The sequence below is a fragment of the Oryctolagus cuniculus genome, chromosome X (assembly GCF_051225735.1).
Source record: "Oryctolagus cuniculus isolate XC-2025 breed Fujian yellow rabbit chromosome X, ASM5122573v1, whole genome shotgun sequence".
NCBI classification, from domain to species: Eukaryota; Metazoa; Chordata; class Mammalia; order Lagomorpha; family Leporidae; genus Oryctolagus; species Oryctolagus cuniculus.
In genome coordinates this window covers 8,216,894-8,240,295 of record NC_142888.1, presented here as the reverse complement: position 1 = coordinate 8,240,295, position 23,402 = coordinate 8,216,894, and the positions used below count along the sequence as shown (strand labels likewise).

Below are 23,402 nucleotides of genomic sequence, written 5' to 3'. Positions count from 1 at the left end.
TCAGTCCTCTCAGCCAAATGGGAATGTGGATTTTTCCCTCTTCTAGAATCTCTGGATCACACTCATGCATCAGAGCCGGCAGGCCAATGTTGCATTCTCCCCACCAGTTGGTGGGTATGCACACCCGGGCTGCTGCCACTTGTACTAACAAGATGGCTTCTTGTCCCAGCCAGTGTCGGCATGTGTACAAGAGCTTCCACAGCTGCTACTTATGCTCAAAATGATGCCTGCCCTCTTTTAGCTGCTTGCCAGATGGCTTTGTGGGGAGAACGGGGAGAGAGAAATGGGCCCCCTTTATGGCTGGTACACTGTTCCCTTATGGCTGAAGGCTCTCTCTCTAGCTGTATCACCACTGGCACGGGCAGCTGCAGTCTGATCTCACCTCACTTTCCATACCTGGCACTTTGTCCAGCGGTCAACTGCTGGGTTCATGTGTTGTGTCTGTGCTCACGCTACAGGTCTGCACCTTCCTCACTGATCCACAGTGTTCCTCTTCATTCCATCGAATTTCCATGGAGGTTTTCTTTCCTGCTCTCCCCTGAGAATGGACTTCCTCTACTTTTTGTAAATGTACACTGCTTAGCCTAGAGCAGTACTCCCTTCACTATTCCACCACCATAGACTCTCTCTCTATAGACATGTTTAAATTTGCCATTGAAGGTTTTATTTGTAACAGATAATTTTGCCATTTATTATTTGGTTTTCAGAAGCACAAAAGTAATAAATCAATAATCATTTAGGTCCTAGTATATTATTCATATTTAATTGAAATTTTCATTTAGATCATTGTAGATTCATAGGTAGTTCTAAGAAATAGAATTCTCTGCATCTTCAGGGAAAGTTCCGTGTGCTTTCTGTTGAGTTGCCGTTGTGACTATCAGCCATCCTTTTCCCACACGGATCAGGAGCATTTCCCTGTTTACAGCCTGTGGTGCCATAGACAATCAGCGTTCAAAATGGCTCCTCCCTTTAGGGACCCCTCTCAGTGCTACTGGGTGGTTTTGTTTTTTATTTAATTTTTGCTGTCTTTAGGGACCCTTCTTAGTGCTGTTTTAAACTACTTATGATTTCTGTAGCAAAGAAAAAAAGAAATAACACCAATAGATTTCATATGTCCATCACCTTCTTTTCCCCATTAATAACAGCTTGGCAAAACTCTAAGATGATATTACAAGATGTTGACATTGATATAGTCCACTAATTTACTTGCATCTTTACCACCTCCCATCTCTTTTCTTCTTTACTGGATTGGTTTTTTTTCCTTAGAACATAAAGGTAAAAATCTGGTTTGATGGCTGGAGAGTTGTGATGAGACCAATTAAAGGGCTGAAGGCACAGAAAAGTGTTTTCACACATTGATGAGCATTTCACAAATTTTACCCCATCTGTGTTTTGTATAGCAGATGACTGAGAATAGCAGGATAAATGAAATATGTCTTCTACTTTAAAAGGTTCCTTGTTTAATAGAAGAAGCATATTGACAGGGTTGGCTAATTTTCCACCAAAATTAATACTTCTCCATTACACAAAACTGTCCAGCTTCCCAATCTTGCAGTGAGGCTATGTGGCTTGGCTTGTTCTTTTCAATACAAGGTATATAAGGGTTAGCTCTATCATTTCTGGGATAAGGGAGTTAAATAAAAAGCCTATATTACTGTAATCCTCTCCCCCCTTGGCTCAGCTGGATGACATTGAATAAAACTGACATCTTATGATTGTTTAAAAGATTTATTAGAAAGGCAGAGTTACAGAAAAGTGTGTGTGTGTGGGGGGGACCGGGTCACTCCCTGAAGGGCTGCAAAGGCCAGAGCTGGGCCAAATCATAGCCAGGAGCCTGGAGGGTCTTCGAGGTCTCCCACGTGGGTGCAGGGCCCCAAGGACTTGGGCCATCTTCTGCTTTCCCAGGCCACAGCAGAGAGCTGGATCAGAAGTGAAGCAGCCAGGCCTCAAGGGATGCCCGTATAAGATGCTGGGACTGCATGTGGCAGCTTTATCTACTATGACCCTGGGCTGGACCGCCCCCCCTTATGATTTATTTTTTATAGCTTTTGTTTATATTCCTGTGGAACAGTGGGGTCTCTACTTGGTACTGGAGCATTAGGGTAGTGGTGAATTAAGCCTGTGATTGTAATGTGAATTGAAATTATGTTATTGGAGAAAGGAAAGGAAAGGAAGGAAGGAAGGGTGGTTAAGGGAGGGAAGAGGGAAACCTGGTTATCTTAGAATTGTATCTATGAAGTACATGAAGTTGCTCCCTTTATATTAAAAACATTTTAAAAAGAGGCCTTTTCTTTACAGACAGCAGAATACCCATCAGCCTTAGAGACCATCCTTAAATAACTGCATGGAGCAGATGTCCCCAGCCATTGCTAACTGATAGACCTGCGTTGGACTGTTATGGCAACAACTGGTAAGTTTCATTCAATTAATTGCTAAGCAAATTCTATATGTCACTTATGGTATATATTACATATTAATGTTATGTGTATAATATTATATAATTGTGGCATTGTAAAGTATATATATTATGTATGCTATAATATATACAGTATATGATATGATATGAATATAGGTCATAATTATGTGGGTTATACTATGTTATTGACTATATACTATAAAGAATATATTTACTATATGTAAATCATATATAGTATATTTATACTGTTATATACTATAGACAAATACATAGTGTTACATGGTATATATATATGTTATATATAATATACTATATAGAGAATAGTATATGTAGTACAGCATATTATGATAGCATTACCCTAATGCACAGACTTACATACAAATAGTCATTATAGTGCATGGAAAGCATTATGAGAATACAAAGCTCACAATTGGAACCAGGTAGAGAAGTCAGCACTGTCTTACCAGAGAAATAAAGCGTTGAATAGAAAAGGAGAAGAAAAACTGATTTGCTGGAGAGTGCGTAGGTGATAGCTGTTATTTGAAGCACTGAGAGCTAAATGTGGAAAAATACAAGAATATTCAATAACAAAACATTAGGAATATCATATGATCTAGTAAAGCTAAACACTACAGAAAATTTGGAGGTGGTAGGGAGCATAGGGAATTACAGTAAGAGTGACCTTGTGCATCTGTCTGAAGAAGTAGGATTTATGAGCGTTAATGGGAGCTCCTTCATGAGGTTGAAGTGCAGGCACCATGATTGAGCTCTCCAAATATGTGAGGCTCCCAGGAGGAAATTTTTTGTATTTTTACGCATCCTAAAATAATGTAATGTCCTTATACATATAAAGGAGAGTATTTATGTAATACTGTTAAATTGTATCTATGTAGGGGTACTTTATTGTTACAGCTGTTCTAGGAGTAATTTGGGAGAATCACCTTGCTTCTAAGATAACATTCTAATGCAATCATCTCGAGTTCAACCTCACTCTAAATGTACCTGAAAACAATGTTATAAAGACAGAGTCCATTAAGACCTTTATGTAATGGCCCTTTGAGAATGTGTGTGCTGTATTCACCAAATTCACTTAGTATAATTTAAACCCAAGTGTTCTGTGAAGACACTTTGCAGAAAGGATATTAGTAGTGAGAATGTAGACATCTAGAGAACCCAAGTAAAAACAGAACAGTGACGACTGTAAGCCTTGTTCATTGAAATATAATTCAACGATCATAAAATTCAGTATGTAAGGTACACAATTCATTGGTTTCTGGTACGTGCACAAGGTTAGCAGCCATCACACTACCTAATTCCAAAACATTCCTTTTCAGCCTCACAGGAAATTCATTAGCAGTGACTTGTGCTTCTCTTCCTCCTCCAGCCCATGGTAAACTAACGTCCTCTCTGGCTCCATGAATTTGCCTATTCTGAACATTTCATATAAACTTCATCATACAGCATCTAGCCCTTTGTGCCTGGATTCTTCATGTAATGTCTTTTCAGGATATCAGTACTTCTTTCTCTTTCAAACTGTACTTTGTTTATCCACTCATCAGTTGATGAATGTTTGGGTATTTTTACCCTTTGGCTTGTGTGAGTAAATGTGCTGTAAACTCCACGGACAAGGTGTTGGAAGTGTATTTGAGGTTCTCTTGAGTATGTACTTCAGAGTATAGCTTCTGGATCACAGATCAACTCTATGTTGAACTTTTTGAAGTATTGCTGAGCTGTCATGCACAGCAGCTTCACCGCTCTCTGTGGCTACTGGAACCGTGTGTAGGTTCACCAATGTTCTGTCCTCAGAGGTGTGAAATAGTATGCCATTGTCATATTAATTTACGTTTTCCTAATGACATTGAGATTATTTTCACGTGCTTATTTGTCATCTGTGTTGCATCTTTGGATAAATTTGTCTGTTCAAGTCCTTTGGTCATTTTCAGTTGAGTTCTATCATTGAGCTCCTAGTTCTTTACATAGTCTAGATATTACACAGGTACCAGGTAGGATTTGCAAATGTTTGCTCCCAGTCTATGTGTTGTGTTTTCATTTCATTGATGTTATCATCTGAAGTGTAATCATTTTTAATTGTTAGGAAGTCAAATTTATTCAGTTTTCTGCTTGGGTTTCTATGTCGAGCTAAGAAATAGATGCTTAATTCAAGATCACATACATTTATCCTAGTGTGTTTCTCCATGAATTTTATAGTGTTTGCTCTGATGTTTAGGTCTCTGTTCTATTTTGAGTTAATTTTTGTTTATGGTATCAAGTGTGGATTCGACCTCGTTCTCTTGCCCATGGATATCCAGTTTCCCAGGACTGTTCATGAAAACACTGATTCTTGTGACACCTTTCGAAGATGTGTGTATTTCTGGGCTCTTGACTGTGTCTGTCCTTATGCCAGGACTACACTGTCTTTATTGTAGGTTTGTTGTAAGGTTTGACATTTGGAAGTGTATCTCCTGCAACTTTGTTACTGTCTTTCAAGATTGGTTTTGTATATTTTTGGCCACTTGTTTTTCCATAGGAATTTCAGGATCAAGTAAAGAAAGAGCGAGCAGATGGCTGTTTGGTGGACATTCAGTCTGGAAGTAAATGTGGGGAATACTCTCACCTTCACAATATTTAATTTTGTATTGCATGAGACCCTTAAGGGGTGATGCTTAATTTTTTTTTACTGCAGTCACAACTAGGGTTGTTATCCTGCCTGTTGCCGTGAATGTAGAAGGAAGTTATAGTGCCGTGGCTCCTTAATGAATGGCACAGCAATATTTAAAATTCCGCTGATAGAATAGTGGTCAAGCAGGAATCCCTATGGAGGGGTACTTGGCAACATCTGTCAAAAATCCTTTCACAGAGCAGTCCCTTGCCAGAAATTTGTCCATAACCTAGATAGTGCATTCCTGGAATATGCCCTTGTCGCTCCCCCTCTTCGTGGAGGAACGACACAGGACCCTGCGCTGTTCTTTCGTCTGCTCAGCCCTCCCCGGGTTTGCTGCTGGTTCTTCCCGGGTTGGCTACTGTCCCTTCCACCTCTGTGGAAGGGCGGTTCCCCCTGGCCACTTTCCCCACTTCCGCAGGGGGAGCGGCACACCGCCGGCCGGCTCTCTCGGGGGCTGCACAGGTGTTCCTCTTAGATGTTCCCCTTAGATGTTCCCGGTGCATGTTGTCTCTCTCCTCCTTTATAGTCCTCCTCCGCCAATCCCAACTCGGCTGCCCACACGCCGAGTACGCTGCTCTCCTCCAATCAGGAGCAGGATCAGCTCCTGGAGGTCATCACTCAAGTTGGCAAGAGGCAGCTGCGTAGAAGCTGTTTTCTCCTTTCTCAGCGCCATATTGTGGGAGAGCAGATGCATAGAATAAGTCTTAATTCCAGTAACTTAGTCTAGTCCGAGTTGCTCCCCACATGCCCTAATTGGTCACTGTATACAATTTTACGTATGTATTGCTGAATTCTATGTGGTGATATTTTGTTGGAGATTTTCAAGTCTGCATTTATAATGTATATTGGCCTGACAGTTTGGTTTTTTTGTATTGTCTGTCTGGTTTTGCCATTAAAACCTGTTGGGAAGTGTTCCGCCATCTCCTGTTTTCCAGAAGACATCATGTAGAATTGGTGTTTAAACGTGTACTAGGCTTCTTCAGTGAAACTGTCTGAGACTGAAGGTTTATTTTGGGAGAGGTTTTAATGGTAAGTGCAGTTTCTTCCATAGTTATAAGACTGTTCAAGTTATCTATTTCATGTTGGGTGAAGGCAGTACCTTGTGCCTTTTGAGGGATTGATTGATTCCATCTAAGTAGTCAAGTATAGGTGGTTAGGGATAATCATGACATTTCCTCCCTATGCTTTTTGATTTCTGCATGGTTTGTATTGGTATACCCTGCTTCATTCCTGAGCAAAAGCGGACACAGAAATTATCTTTAGCAGGTTTGCTCCAAGTTTGTCTATCTTACTGAGCTTTTCAAAGAACCAGTTCAATGGCATTAATTTTCTCTATTTCTGTTATTAATTCATTGACTTCTGCTCTTTTATTGTTCGTTTCCTTCCGCTTGCTTTTGTTTTTTTCTCTCTCTCGATAGGTCTTTGGGTGTGTAGATTATTTGAACCATTTATTTTTTTAAAAGTATTTTATTAGTGCATTAGATGCTCAGAGTAATCATCATGTATTTGCTGTAGCAAAATTCTCATGTTAATGTGTTAGCTATACAGAGAATACATTCCATGTAGTTCATGGACACAATTCTAGGAATATGATACTTCACTCCCTCCCTCTTTATCTTCTTTTATAATTTTTGAGATAACATTTTTAAATTTACGTTACAGTCGAGAGCTTAATGCTGCACAAGAAAAGAGTTCAACAAATGAAAAGACCCTAGTGCAGTGGAAATACAGGCAAGGGTTGCAAACACTAATCAGATGAGAATTTGCCCACTTCATTCATGTACAATAAATTTTAAAATCACAGATCCTTAAACCTATAATAGATCATTATTAACCATTGGTTTGACAAAGGTATAAAACAAACTTTGACAAAAGTATATTAGCAGCAATACTGACACCTGTTAGCACTGCTTTAGCAGTCGCTGACGGATTTTGATATGTTGTATTTCCATTTTCCTTAACATTTTTTGTTTCCCCAAGACACCCCCTTTGGCTCAAATACTATGTAGACATGTGTTCTTTTGTTTGAAAGAGCTTGGGGGTTTTCCGGATAGCTTCTTGTTGTATAGTTTGACTCCATTATGATCAGAGAATACACTCTGTATGATTTTACTTCTCTGAAATTTGTCAGCTTTATGGTCCCAGATAGGGTGTGTCTTGGTAATTGTTAAGTGGGCACTTGGAAAGAGGCATCATCTGTTGTTTTTCACAATATCCTATAAGGGTTGATTAGAGCCTTTTAGTTGATAGTGCTGTCAACTTCTGTATTCTTGATGAAATCAGAATATCTCTGGTCATTCTGTCATATCATCTGAGAGGTTGCTCCTCCAACTGTAATTGTAGGTTTCTGTATTTCTCCTTTCAGTTCTATTAGCTTTTGCCTCATTTATTTTGTAGCTCTTTTGTTTGATGCATAAACAGTTAGGATTGTTCTGCCTTTTAGCTTTCTTGTTATGTAGCATCTCTGTGTGTCTCTGCTGTTTTTTTGCCCTCAGTTCCACTTTGTGATACTAATATAACTACTACTGCTTTCTGCAATATTTTTCTCTGAAGTTGCAAACAGTGAATTTTCTCATTAAATCTAATATCTGACACACTGTATTCTTACCTTTTGTTAGATTTTTGTCCTGTTTGCCTTTTCCTTATTCTACTAATGATTTTTCCCAGTGTTCTTGTTCTAGTAATTAGATGCATGGGTCCCTTCCACTTTAAAAAAAGGTATGAAAACTACCTTCACCAAGATCTAAGTTCCCCACATCCAGAAATCTTACCCCTTTACTTTTCTCCGCAGTAATGTAAAGCTTTAATATTTACAGAGCCGCTGCATCTTTCTCCATACGTTATAGAAATTGAGGCTCTGTTTCTAAGTGCTTAAAATTCATGATTAAGATATGTTGTCCCTCATTCCCATACTCTTAATGCTTATTTGCATGAAAGAAACTTGGGTCTGCTTGCTTGGATTGCATAGCCATTAAGCCAACTTCAGTATCTCTGCCTTTTGCTGCAGTTTAACTTTTTCTAATTTTGTTCCTACCCTAAATATTAGAATCATGCTTTTTACTTCCTACTTTGCAAACAAATTTTCTAAGTTTTTGTTTTAAAAAAAAAAGATGTTGTATGTAGATTAGCTCCATTCTTCATTCCTAATACTGATTTCTCAGCATTAATCAAGAAAAATTTTTTGCATGCACTTCTGTAAAGCCCCCAATCTCCATATAAAGAACCACTTTTATAAGTAGTGATATTAAAATTCCTGCCACAGAGCTACTACATGGCGTGGCTTAGCTCCTCAAAGACAAGTGTCATTTACGTCTTCTTCCTTCTCTAAGACTGATGTTCATTCAGGCCAAAAGTTGAGGTGATATCTGTCAAGTGTATTTTCTATTGTCACCAACCTCTATGCCCAGCCCTTGGCCTGAAGTACACAACATGTTTCAGTCTCTCGTCTTTCATAGATATCTTTAGGGTAACTTCACATGTTGTATTTCTGCTGAGGATTCCAATAGTGTCATTATGCCAGATGTCATTTTTATGTTGATTCATAGCTTGAGACTATGTTTGCCAATGTAACCATGAATGACAAACTACATTAATTGGACTTAGAAAATCTCCTAAGAGTTGTTTATTTCTGTTTTTCTCCCACCTAGAGTACAGGCCAAGATAGCAAGTTTCTTTCCTGTCGTCTTCTTTCTCATCCTCTAACAGGACATGCTCTACTGTCAGAGTCCCAAATGTAATATGGCTCAGTTCTTAAACTCACAGCCCTGTCCCCTATCTCCTGGAAAGTACTAAAAACCTACATTATAGATTCCCAAGACCACCTTCAGTCTCAGTTCAAATATGAAGACTATGGAAGTCAATTTTCCTTAGAGATTTGCCCGAATTTCTTACAAAGTCAACTATCTTTTTTTAGTAATATCTATGACCTCTGTTCTTTTTATATAATTTTAAGCCTGTAATCACCACCCCCTTGCTTTTTTCCCTTTTAATTTTTGTGATAGCATATTTCCAATTTATTTTATAATCACAGGCCTAATCTTCCACTAAATACATAATTAAAAAAGTACAAAGACCACTGTTCTACAGAAGTATACGCAAGGGCTGCAAGTAAGAATCACCTCAGGATGTCATTTCCACTCTGTATATTAGTATCTGTAAAGCATGTAATATTTGTCTTTTTGGGTCTTCATTACTTCACTAAGCACAACGGTCTCCAGGTGTATCCATTGTATTGCAAAAGACAGGATTTCATTCTTTTTCATAGCCAAGTAGCATTCTGTTGTCTATATATACCACAGTTTTTTCATCTAGTCATAAGTTGATGGACATCTGGGTTGATGATTCCATATCTTAGCTATTCTGAGTGGAGCTGCAATAGGCATGGGGTACAGAGAACTGTTTCATACGCTGATTTCATTTCTCTTTGGGTAAATTCCCAGGAGTATGGTAGGTCTATTTTCAGATATCTGTGATATGTCCATACTGTCTTCCAACATGGATTCGTGCACCCTTTTCTCCAATTCTTCACCACTCTGTGTTATTTAAAAGGGGACTGCTGCTTCTGAGTACATTGTAGCAAGTTGAGTTTTCAATTATCTGTTATGACAAACATTGTTTACCGTATTCTTAAATACAATAGATACTCGTGAATCTGGTCGATATATTTTATTTCTGTGTTATTTCCATGTTACGATTTTTCCCACACTAGTCTTTTAAGAAAAGCATATTACTTTTTACCACAACAATAAAATCTAATGGTGATCTGCTGAGTACTTAATACCAAGATGTCTCTGCTCTGGGATTCTATGAAATTAACTCGTTTGGAGTAGTAAAATATTTTTTCAAGATTTCTATTAAAGACAGAATTACAGCAGGAGATAGAGCGAAGTCTTCCATCTCATGGTTCACGCCACAAAAGCCAGAGCTGATCCGAAGCCAGAAACTTCTGCCAGGTCCCCCATAGCACTTGAGCTATCTCCCTATGCTTTCCCAGGCCATAGGAAGGACCTGAATCAGAAGTGCAGCAGCCAGGGCTTGAACCAGTGCCCCTGTGGGGTGCTGGCACTGACCCGCCTCCCTGGAAGTAGTAAAATATTGAAGGCTCTGGTTAAGTTCTTTTGCTAGATGCCTTTCAAACAGAAATAGAGATGTGAGCTCAAAGAAATGAAGTATACTGTATACCTGAAGAACAATCTCCAGGAGAAGTCTCATCCATCTCATGTCAAATTGGCCAATCAGAAAAGGGAAATTGAGCTTACCAGAGGCTCATTCAAAAAATGCCAAGGAAGTTAGCTTTAGCTCCGAGAACCTTGGCTTTTGATTATAGTCATAAAAATTCATAATGAGGTTTAGAACTACTGAAGAACAAAAGAATTCAAGGCGAAAAAGGTTAATTTTCAGAGCACCAGGATAACCACCAGTCTGCAGTCTGTCAAACTGATCCGGATATACTTGGAATTTTTTAAGTGCCACCTTAGCACAATAAGTAGGCGAACCATGAAAATGAAAAAGCAGAAGATATCATTCAAAGAGGTGAGCCATGGAAGAGCACACTAAGCATTTACCATTGTTGGCAATTCTTTACCTGTGAGCGCATGTTATCATAAAAGATAGGAGACAGAGCTATTAAGTTATCCAACATGCATGAGAGCTCAATAAACATTTGATACAGTATTTCATTTTTATCCCAAAGTATTACTTGTAGCTTTGCACATTGGAATCTTAGATACCACTTAATTGATTTAATGTTATCAAATGCACAAAGATTGGAATAGAATTTATATATATGCCAGAAAGTTCCAAGTGACCCCACTCTGATTTCATTTTTTGTTGCTGCCAACAGTTAGAGCTCTCATAAGAGTATTTCTTAAACTCTGTGTACCTGTGAGATGAAAGATTATTCACGCATTAAAAGTATATATGGCAATAAACAAGAAATAAGCTTTTATAATTTAATATGATGTTGCAGACACTAAATTGGGCAGAGCTCAATCAGATAAAATATGCTTAGTAAACAAACATCGAAGTAAATATAGTCACATGTTCATATTTGCCTTTGGTTGGTAAGGCTATGGATATTCTTCATAAAGTTGCTCTGTAATAAGACAATATCAAACAAACTATTTTTGAAACCAAGGGCATCCTCCTGTATAGGAGGAGAATAGGGAGCTTCCTTTGGCGAGATTTTGACTCTTCTGACAAAGTGCAAAATGATGGCAGCCTACGGATAGTTCAAAAAGGCTTCTCATCTTTAGGTTGTCACATTGGTTAGCAGCTCTTCAGTAGTACTTCACCCTTTGGGCAAACATCACCACTGGATGGAACAACAGCATTGCATCAACTATCCCGATTTCAGAGCACCCGATCAAACATGTGAACCTTGAAAGATAAAGAGGATCTGCATCCACTTGAGCAAGAGAAACTTTGCAGAACAACAAGGGAAGAACCATTTTTCCAGGCGCTCAATGGAGGGAAACAGTGACAAGACCTGCAGGCAGCACACACACACTGAAAACCAGCTGAGAGACAGGAACAAGGCATGGCAGTGCAGCCACTGCGCACCACGGCCACAGACGGGCATCCTGACTCCAGGAGAATTCCACAGTCCTCACTGATGTTAAATCCAGGCTCGAAGGCGTCCTGAGGTCTGAGTAACTACTTTTCTCCAAAGCGAGAGTACGTACACTGCCTCCCTCGGCCCCTAAAGCACCAGACACAAACTGCTGCCACGAAGCTGCTAAGTTCCACTTGTTCTAGGGGCAGCAAGCAGCCCTGGCACTTCCAAAGTGTCAGCAGCAGGGAAAGGCATGTTTGCAGGGCGGACAACAGGTCTCTGTGAATCCTGCAGCTGTGGGGAGTCCTGGGCACAAACCCTGGAGCCCTACTTGAGTGCTCTGTGTGATCCAGGCAAGTTTCCCTTTGCTCTTTGGGACGAGTTGCCAGCAGCAGCCCATGCACCGTCCCTGAGGAAGCCCTTCACGCAGCTCTGAGCGCAGAGCGGCTGGGACACAAGTCGCCGTCCTCCCCCTTGCACTCCCTATGGCAACAGTGGGTAGTTCCGCCTTTGTCCTGCAATTCTGGAACTATTGCTGTTAGTGCTACAATTCCTGGAGTAAATCACACTCACCTGTGGGATCTACCGGCTCCTCCCTGCATTCCTCTGCTTCAGGCTGGTGAAGGGAAGCTCACAATCCCCAGAATGACTGGCACTGAGCTGGTGAGAGCTGCAAAAGACCCTGCTGTAAACTGCAACTCTGGGCCTGTGCCTATTCTGTATTCCTCCAGATTACCGAGGCATACTTTGTGGGACCTAGGAACAACTGAACTGTGTTGCACTGCTCCAGAATCAGACCTCATACTGCACAATCCCCCAGAATAACCTGACTTCATGGGACTGGTACAATGGCTCTGTCTCATCCTCCAGTGCTAGGACTGTGGACTTAGTTGCTGTAAGCCCCAGAATCAGCTAGTCCTACCCACAGGTACCTGGGGAAGATCCCATCCACAGTCCCAGAGGATAGGAGCGGGTGCCTCAAGCCCTCCAGAATCATTCAGGCTTGCCTGGCAGGACGAGGCGACAGACCTCTGCATCCCACTGCTGCAGGAACATGGGTGCAGCCACCCCCAACCCTAATGTAATGGACACTCAGATCTCTGGGGACTACAGCTACACACCTTTAGAAGCTCAGATCTACTTCAAAGTCCTACTGTTACCTCCATGAATGGCTGCATATGAGACGACGGTGGCTCCTGTAGACACTGTTGACATCACTCAGAAGTTGCATCCCTGAGTACACTGATAACCAAAGCAGCAACTCAAGTGACACCTCACATTCCAGATACACAGAAATCCTCTCCAATCGAAGCCCACTCCATAAAAAGAAAGAAACATTGCACCAGATGCACAGACATCACTGCAGGCCCACAGGCAACATGAAGAAGCAAGGAAGACGATACTTCTCCAGAAATAGAGCCTGCTCGGAAGGATGTCTATGCAATGGCTGGAAGATAATTTAAAACAATGAGCTTACAGAAACTTACCAAGATGGAAGCAAACATAGATACAGTTTAACTAGGAAAGCAACACACAACATGAATGAGAAATTCTACACAGATAGAAACCATTAAAGAGAATCAAGCAGGGGCCAGCGCCTTGGCTCACTTGGTTAATCCTCGGCCTGTGGCACCGGCATCCCATATAGGCGCAAAGTCCTGCTTGCTGCTCTTCTAGTCCTGCTCCCTGCTGTGGCCTGGGAGGGCAGTGGAGGATGGCCCAGGAGCTTGGGCCCCTGCACCCGCATGGGAGACCAGGAGAAGTACCTGGCTTCGGATCGCCGCAGCACTGGCCATAGCAGCCATTTTGGGGGTGAACCAACGGAAGGAAGTCCTTTCTCTCTCTGTCTATAACTCCTGTCAAATAAAAAAAAAAACGAATCAAACACATTTGGAGGCTGAAAACCTCAATCAATGAAATAAATGCAATTGAGAGCTTCAATACCAGAACAAACTAAGCAGAACAGAGAACTCCTGATCTCTAGAGGACAAGATTTCTGCAAACACTCAAAGTCTACACACCATATGAGATACTATTTAGTTAGGAAATATTTGTACCTATAAGGATACCTGAAGGAAAAACGCTTTGGGAACCTACTGAATGAAATCATGGTTAAAAACCTCCCCCTTCTTGAAAGACGTAGGGACATCCAGATAAAGCAAACTCTAAGGACCCCAAGAAGACTCAACCAAAAAAGACCTTCCCCAAGGCACAACATAGTCAAAATGGTAAGGACAAGTGGAGAATCCTTGAGAGAGAGAATAAAGGAAACCCAGTTACAGTAACAGCAGACCTTCAGCAGAAGCCCAACAGGCCAGAAGCGAATGGGATGATATAGTCAAGGTCTTGAATAAAGGCAAAAAGCAAAATAACACTTCCAAGGAAACTATCCTTCAGAAGTGAAGGAGAAATACAGCAGAATTCATCACCACCAGGATAGCCTTAGTAGTACTCTGAAGGGAGACCCACAGTACCAGAAATCACCTGGAAAACACATGACAGCATCGAATTCAGTACCGAAGTAGATAGTCAGTAACCAAGCCACAAGATTACAGGAATTAGTTTTTAACTCTCAGTATTAACCTTGAATGTAAATGAATTAAATTCTCCAGTCACAAGATAGGGGTTGGCTGAATGGATTTTTTTTTTAAAGCCCAACATATGCTGCCTGCAAGAAATGGACTTTATTAAGCCTGTGATTACAGAGTAGATTGAAATTCTGCTTTTTTCTAAAAATTAACACAGAAAAGGAAGGTCTATTGAGGGAGGGAGAGAATTATGCCTATCTTCTTAGAATTGTACCTATGAAGTAAGTTCTCTTTGTATTAAAAATTTCAAAAAGAAATGTACTTTACAGGTAAAGATACACACAGGCTGAAAATGAATGGTTGGGAACAGATACACCATGCAAATGGAAACCAAAACCAAGTGGGAATAGCTATACTCATGTAAGATCGAGCAATTTAAAGCAAAGACTGTCAAGAGAGAACAAAAGGACATTATATATGGGTAAGAGGATTAATTCAGCAAGAAGACCTAACAATCATAATTATGTCTGCACCAATACAATACCAACCAGATATATAAAGCCAGTATCAATCTGAAAGGAGACGTAGACACCAGTACTATCATGATAAGGGATCTCAACACCTATGACAAATGGACAATCAAGATGGAAAGTCAATGGAAATGTATCAGAGTCGAGCCACACTCCCAAGCAAATGGACCTAACAGTCACTTACAGAACATTTCACTCAGTGGTTATAGGATATGTATTCTCATCAGCACATAGAACATTTTCTAGGGTAGATCACATACTAGCCACAAATAAAACTAGAAATCAATAGGACTAGAAAATTTACAAATACGTGGCTACTAAACAACATGCTCCTGAATGACCAATGGGTCATTGAAGAAACTAAAAAGTACATTAAAAATTTATTGAAACAAATTAAAAAGAAAAGAAACATGTCAAAACCAGCTGGATGCAGCAAAAGCAGGATTCAGAGGGAGGTTTATAGAAATAAGTGCTTACATTGAAAAGTAGAAAAAGTGGAACAAGCCTAAAAACCACATTAGCAGGAGGCAAGAAATAATAAGAATGAGAACCGAAATCCATGAAATTCAAACTTGAAACAAGATAGCAAAATACACAGCTGATCTTTGAGAAGATTCAAAAAAAGTAGGCAACCCTTTAGCCAGACTAACAAAGGAGAAACTCAAAATTGGGGATGAAAAAGGAAACCACACAACTCGTACTACCAAAGGACAAAGGATCACAAGAACCTGCTATGAAGAACTGTGTGCTAACAACCTGGAAACCTCGAAGAAACACATAAATTTCTGGGTCCCTATAACACACCAAGATGACATTGAGAAGATATAAACAGACCCATAACAAGTAACAAGATTGAGGCAGTGAGTAAAGGCTTCCATCAGAACCTGATGGCTTTACAATTGAATTGCACAAAACAGTTAAAGAAAACTCCAATACATCTCAGAATATTGCAAATATTGCAAAGGATAGAAGTCTGCCGAACTTTTTATGAGGCCAGCATTATTCTAATACCAAAAGCAGACACAACACATGCACAGCTCTGCAAAGAAATATCCTCAATGAACACAGATGCAAACTGTTGGCAAACAAAAATCCCACACTGCATCACAAAGATCACATATCACAATCGAGTGGGGTTTGCTCTAGAGATTGAAGGAGTTTCAACATTAGCAAAGCAATAAACATCGTAAGTCACACCAACAGAATGAGGAACAAAAACCACATGATTATCTCAGTAGCTGCATAGGAATTATCCTGTAAGATTCAACATGCCTTCATGAGTAAAAAAAAAAAAAAATCACTCAACAAATGAGGTGTAGAGGGCCAGGGTTGTGGTGCATCAGGTTAAGCCACTGCCTGCACTGCCAGCTTTGCCAACGAGTGCCAGTTGGAGTCCCGGTTGCTCCACTTCTGATCCAGCTCTCAGCTAATGCAGCAGCAGCTGCTCCAAGTGCTGGACCCTTGTCCCCAACATGGGAGGCTGCGATGGAGTTTCAAGCTTGCAGCTTTGGCCTGGCCTAGCCCTGGTCCTTGCTGCCGTTTCAGAAGCGACCAGTGGATGGAAGATGTCTGTCACTCTGCCTTTCAAGTAAGCTTTTAGAAAAGAAAGTAAACTATGTATAGAAGAAACATATCTCAAAATGATAAAGGCTACAGACAACAAACCAACAGCTAGTACCCTACTGCATGGGGAAACTCAGAAGCATTCCCCCTCTTGGCTGCAAAAGGAGGAGGCGGCCCACTTTCAGCCCTCTTAAAGTGTCAGCAAGAGCAGCTGGGAATAGAAAGAGCAAATGGCATGGAAATTGGAAAGGAAGAAATCAAGATATCCATGTTTGGCCAACAAATGTGCTTGCCATCAGGGAACTACAAATACAAATCATAAGCACAATTAGATGTTACTGTAACCCTGTAAGAATGGCTTTTACCATTAAAAACGAAAAATAACAAACACTAGCCAGGCTGCGGACAGAGGGGAATTCTTACGCACTGTTGGTAGGAATGCAGCCACTGTGGAAAACAGCATGGAGAGTTTTTGAAAAACTGGAAATAGAACTACAATATGATCCAGTAATCCCACTACTGGGTATGTCCTCAAAAGACATGAACTCATTGTATCAACCCACTCTGCCGTGTTTACTGCAACTCTGTTCACAATAGCCAAAATATGGAGCCACCCAGCGTGGCCATTATCAGATGAATGGACAGAGAAAATGGAATACTAATCAGCCATAAAAACATGAAATCCTGTCATTTGCAGAAAACTGGATGGAACTGAAAAATATAATAGTGAACAAAGTCAGACACAGAAAGACAAATAGCGTATGTTCTCTCATAAGTGGGATCTAAAATTAAACAACAAAACTCAATTTGAACAAAGAATGTTGATTACTAGAGGCTGAGAAGGGTGGAAGGGATAGAAGGGGATAGAAGGACTGTGGTTTAAGAAATAGGGGAAGCTGGGTGTGGTTTGTCAATTGTGACAAATACACTACTATGAAACAGTAGGGGACATGGGGTTAGGGGGATATGGGACCTCTTGATATTACTCCTTCACCGTTTGGTTTCACAAATTTTAAACTACCCTGAATTAAAATGCTTAAAATAGGAAAGATGTCTTATGCTGCAAAAGGTAAATCATGATGTCCCAAATCTTACTGTTATATATTGGACATTCCCTATGCTATTATTCCTACTGAAAGTTTGATCCCAACAGGAACCATGCTAACCCTGAGTTGGGTGCCCAGCTTGTCTAGAGAAGGTATTCTTTTACTAGATGTGGACAGATTTGGCATTTAATGCTCTTTGATGCCGTGAGCTCCTTGTGAAAAATCTAAGACCACACATTTTAGAACACATTCATTTCATGCTATTTCAAGCAATAATCTTTCTACTTATAAACCAGTAAAAGTTGAGAGATTTTTAAAATTCGTCTTCATTGCTTTCTTTGCTTATCTGAAATTTCTTGGAAGATTGCAAATTTCAAGCAGCTTTACATGTGCAGCAGTCAGAGCTTTCCTTGGCATAACTTGCTCACACTCGAGTGGGCATGAATATGCTACTTAGGGGTGGGAAATGCGTTTGCATTGGTTTGCTTTACTTTTGGTTCAGGCAGGCATGAATGGGAGAGTCCGGTGGTGTGGTCAGGAATAGGACAGTTTCATCCTGTTTTGAGATTCTTAAATGTATTTGGAACGTAAGCTTGCATCGACCAAATCTCCAGGGAATTCCACCTGAAAACAAATTCATTTTCAATCCAAACCTCAGGGACATACATTCATAAAATTGCACACTGGATATTGCCTTTGGGCCCTTAGGCAGTCTCAGTAAGAAATGTCAAAGAGAAATACCAGGCCCCTCACCATTAGTAAGCAGGATGGTTTGAACTGGAGAAATGGTACATTGCAGATGATTGGATCAGTTTTTAATCCCCAACATTGGGTTCCGTAGAATTTACAGAAAGCAAACTCTCAGTTAACGATTTTCCATCTGTAGTAATCTGATATAACCTGTTTGTATTACAATGTCCTGCTTACCATTGTATCAGCAGGTGAGCACTACGTGACCCAACATAAAGAAGGCCTAGGGCAAATACTTATGGAATAAACAAAGTGTAGTTGCTTTGCATTAAAAAGACGATGACAGTAGCTTGCATACACCAAGACAGATAATCAGGACTACCCTGACAAAAAGCTTGACTGAGAATCACAAGGCAAACAAATTCTAACATTCTGCTGGGTAATAGTGACCTGAAATTGGAGAAGTCCCATCCAGTAGTGCCAGCTGCTGTACTATCAGTGACATTCGCACTGGTAAGCCACTTCACTTGGCTTTTCCCCTCACTTGAGAAATAATGTTCTCTGTACAATTCTATGATTCTTTCTGAGTTTCCTCTTCTAAATCTGCCATCTTTCCTACACATCAAAACCTACTTGACACTATTAAACTGGCTTCTCTGTCAGTTTCTTTTCCTAGATTCAAGATACTACACAGTCTTTTTTTGAAGATCACCTACATATTTTTTCCTGTCACTTCATATACGCTGAAAACTCTCCTTAACCCTTCTAATTAGATTATTATGTAAACCTTGAGGTTTTCTTTGCCCTTTCTATTCTGTCTTAGCCTGTCTTCCATATGAGTGAAGAATACTTGCAAATGATATTTCCAGGACTGAGTCTGTGTTGCCACTTAGAATACAGGCTCAGAATTGGAATTCACATTATTAGCCTTACCAACATTTTAAAAGATACTCTATATTTCAAAACAGTTTGAAATTACAAAACATGGCCGGATTCTGTCCCAGTTGCTCCTCCTCCAGTCCAGCTCCCTGCTGGGGCCCAGGAAGGCAGTGGAGGATGGCCCAGGTCCTTGGGTCCTGCACCCACATGGGAGACCAGGAAGAAGCACCTGGCTCCAGGCCATTTTGGGGGTGAACCAATGGAAGGGAGACGTTTCTCTCTAACTCTGCCTGTCAAAAAAAATTACAAAACGAAAATTGTGTAGCACAAAGAGCTCCCATATATCCCCACCCATCTTCCCCTATTCAAAACTCATGTTGGTATGACATTTCTCTCAATTAATGACTAGCTTCCCCTATGTTATCTGAACTGCCTTAATCCCCTACTTCTCTGAGCCACTACTAACCACCATTCTGTATACATACTGTTTTTTGTCTTTAGTTTCACAAGGAGAATATTATATTTCTTTCTGTAACTGAATTATTTCACTTAACATGATGTACTGCAGTTACACCCAGTTTGCTGAAAATGATATGACTTAATTCTTTTTATGGCTGAATAGCATTCCATTTTGTAGATATACACATTTTCTTAGTCCATTCATCTGATGATGGACACCCTGGTTGATTCTGCATTTTGGTTGTTGTCAGGAGTGCTGCTATTAACATGGTGGAGCAGGTGTCTCTTTGACATAGAGAGTCATGCCCTTTGGATAAAGACCCAGTAGTTGGATTGCTGGATCATAATCCAGTTGTATTTCTAGGGTTTATTTTTTAAAAAAATTTATATTCCCACCATCAGTGAATAAAAGTTTCCCTTTTCTCCAAATTTTTGCCAGCATTTGTTACCTTCTCTTAGGCATTCTAACAGAGGTGAGGTAATACCTATTATCAAATTGTGGATTTCACTTAAATTTCCCTGATTGCTAGTGCTAGTGACCATTTTTTATATTGTCCAATTATATTTCATGAGAAGTGTCTATAGCTAAAGCAGATTCAGTGCTGTCCCTATCACAATACCAGTGACATTCTTAACTTAATCAGAAAAAAATCATACAATTCACATGAAATCAGCAAACAATCATAATAGCCAAAGCAATCCTGGGGAAAAAAAATCAAGTGCAAAGTGTCATATTAGCTGATTTCAAAGCATACTACAAAGCTTTATGAATTAAAATAGCATGGTACCTACATGAAAACAGACACACAGATCAATGGAAAGAAATAGAGAGCCCAGAAATTAATCCACATACATATAGCAATCTTCTTTTTAGCAAAGGTGCCAAGAATAGACATTGGTCTTTTCAATAAATGGTGCTGGCTAAACTGTAGAAAAATGAAATTAGATCAGTACACCTCAAGATGGATCAAAGACCTAAATGTAAGGCCTCGAACTATGAAATTACTAGAAGGAAGCAAATAGAGACCATTTCAAGCCATTGGTATAGGCAATGATTTCTTGGTAAGACCACAGAAGTATAGGCAACAGAAGCAAAAGCAGGCAAATGGAATGATTAAAATGCTGTTTCCTTTGCTATGCAGAAGGTCCTATCAATGGAGCAAAGCGATATGTCATAGAAGAGGGGAAAATATTTGCAAGCTACTTCTCTGACAAAGGATTAATATCCAGGATATAGCAGGAACCAACTTTTTTTTAACAACTCATAGATTGTGAAAAATCCCTATCAGTACCATAAACAAACCAACTCTACAGTGGCCTCTATGATGACTGCGTCATCTTAAACCCCAAGACACAAATGGAAGAAATTTTAGAAATCTCACAGAACAGACTAGTGGTCTCTCAAGCTTATCTTGTTTATCTATCAACTTATTTATAACTAACCTACTGCTTGACATACACTTGTATAGCAAATACATTTATTACCTTCCAGAGAGAAACACGTAGTAGCCATCATCTGCTATTTCTCTTTCCTTATCTGGTCATTCTTCTCTCATTTGATTCCATGAATCTGTCTTTTCCTCATACTCATACAAATTTAGATGCTGTGTAGTCTACAAGCGTAAGAGACACAGGTGCAGAGAAGACTACGTCACATGGAACTGGGAATTTTCTATGAATAAGAAATTGTGTGTGATTCCGCAGTTAAGCATCAGGTTTGTTCTGAGGTTAAGTGACACAGAAAGACCTTAGTAGAAAGCACAGACAGCTAGATGAGTGCAATTAGAATGTTTCCAGAATGGAATTTAGCTAATAGTTTACTCCTCTGGTTAGTTAGTAACTAGAATTCATACAATTCTTTTAGCATTTATGTATTATTTATTTGGTCCTCTGTGGGGAGCAACTCGGACTAGACTAAGTTGCTGGAATTAAGACTTATTCTATGCATCTGCTCTCCCACAATATGGCGCTGGGAGAGGAGAAAACAGCTTCTACACAGCTGCCTCTCGCCAACTTGAGTGATGACCTCCAGGAGCTGATCCTGCTCCTGATTGGAGGAGAGCAGCGTACTCGGCGTGTGGGCAGCCGAGTTGGGATTGGCGGAAGAGGACTATAAAGGAGGAGAGAGACAACATACACCAGGAACATCTATCCGAATAACACCTGTGCAGCCCCCGAGAGAGCCGGCCGGCGGTGTGCCGCTCCCCTGCGGAAGTGGGGAAAGTGGCTAGGGGGAACCGCCCTTCCACGGAGGTGGAAGGGTCGGTAGCCAACCCGGGAAGAACCAGCAGCAAACCCGGGGAGGGCCGAGAAGACGAAAGAACAGCGCAGGGTCCTGTGTCGTTCCTCCACGAAGAGGGGGAGCGACATAATGGTGCCGTGACTCGGATATGAAGCCTAGGCAGGGTTTAGTGTTGTTCCTCCACGAAGACGGGGAGCGACATAATGGTGCCGTGACTCAGATAGGAAACCTAGGAGGGAAGAAGTGGGAAAATACCGGAGAGAGAGACTAGCAAAGAGCCTAGGGGAAAGCCGGATGAAAAGGGTGCCGGAAGAAGCTATTGAAAGCCTAGGCATAGACTCGGATACGGACTACGGGGGGAAGCTGGGAGAAATCTCTAAGGTCGAAAGCGAAAGTGAAAGCTAGAACAAACAGACTCGGATACGGACTGTGGGGAGAAGCCAGGAGAAATGAGGGAGGAATATTGTTGGAAGAAAACTTAGGGAAACATACCGGGTGGAGAAAAATGTTAGGGAAATTGAAGCTGCGGGGGCAGGCCGAGGCGGAAACGTAAGCCAGCTTGGAATTCTTTAAGTCAGCCCGGGGAGCAAAAGGCGAAAAGTTAAACCAGAGGCGGAAACGTGGGCCAGGTTGGAATCCGTCAGATTAGCCCGGGGAGCAAAAGACAGGAAGCCAAACCATAAGGCGGAGACGCGTAAGCTAGGTTGAATTCGCCAGGTTAGCCCGGGGAACTTAGATTGAATACCGGTGGTGGCGGAAACGTGAGCTGTGCTGTGTGATTCGCGGAAGCCGCCGCGTGCAGAGAGAGCACGGGGCGTGAATAGATAGGGAACGTGGGGCTAGTGCGAGGCCATGGTGTGGGCGCGAAGGGGCACAGTGGGCGCGAAGGGGCGCAGAGACCGCGGAGTGCGCGCGCGAAGCCGGGAAGCCGCGCAGATGAGAGAAGCGCGGGCTGAAGCGGCGCAAAGCCGGGAAGCCGCCGCGGGGCGGCGAGGCACCGAGAAGCAGCCTCGGGGCGGGCGCCAGGAAGCCGTGAAGATAAGAGAAACAGAAATTTAGAAGTAAAATGAGAGAAATAGGAATGCTGGCAGATAGAAGTAAAATAGGAGAAATAGGAATGCCCGGAGATAGAGAAATAGAGAAAAAATAAGGCCTCCCCACAACACAGCAATGAGAGTGCTTGGATTCGGTCTGCCTGATTAGACGATAAGTACCTGCTGGCGGCTAGCAGCTTACCCACTGCAGGTCACCAAAGACAGGCACGTTATCAACACCAGTAAGTCTCCCCACAATACGGCAATGAGAAGGCTTGGATTCGGTTTGCCTGATTGATAGGGCTTGTAAGCAGCTGCAGGCAGTTCTGGCAGAGCATGCGCTGCAGGGCACCGAACACAGGCACGCATCAGCGCCTAAAAACCTCCTCACAACATGGCGAAGAGAGGACCGGATTCGGTTTGCCTGATTGGTAGGGCTTGTAAGCACCTGTGGGCGACTCTAGCAAGCAGAGCAGAGTGTGTGCCACGGGGCACCGAAGACAGGCGCGTATCAACGCCAAAAAATAAAAAGAAAGGGGGATCTGTGGGGAGCAACTCGGACTAGACTAAGTTACTGGAATTAAGACTTATTCTATGCATCTGCTCTCCCACAATATGGCGCTGAGAAAGGAGAAAACAGCTTCTACGCAGCTGCCTCTTGCCAACTTGAGTGATGACCTCCAGGAGCTGATCCTGCTCCTGATTGGAGGAGAGCAGCGTACTCGGCGTGTGGGCAGCCAAGTTGGGATTGGCGGAAGAGGACTATAAAGGAGGAGAGAGACAACATACACCAGGAACAT

General features: G+C 41.3%; 1 long non-coding RNA gene across 9 annotated transcripts in view; it reads left to right on the top strand.

Moving 5' to 3' along the window:
• LOC149119544 (uncharacterized) overlaps positions 1–23,402 on the top strand; it is a 170,148-nt gene that overhangs the window by 106,643 nt on the left and 40,103 nt on the right. For 8 of the 9 annotated variants that reach the window (XR_016228097.1, XR_016228099.1, XR_016228096.1 and 5 more), the window contains exon 2: positions 2,299–2,410. This is a non-coding gene — a long non-coding RNA (uncharacterized LOC149119544). Of the gene's footprint in view, positions 1–2,298; positions 2,411–6,013; positions 6,033–23,402 lie in introns of those variants that run through there. The other variant, XR_016228102.1, reaches the window with a different exon arrangement.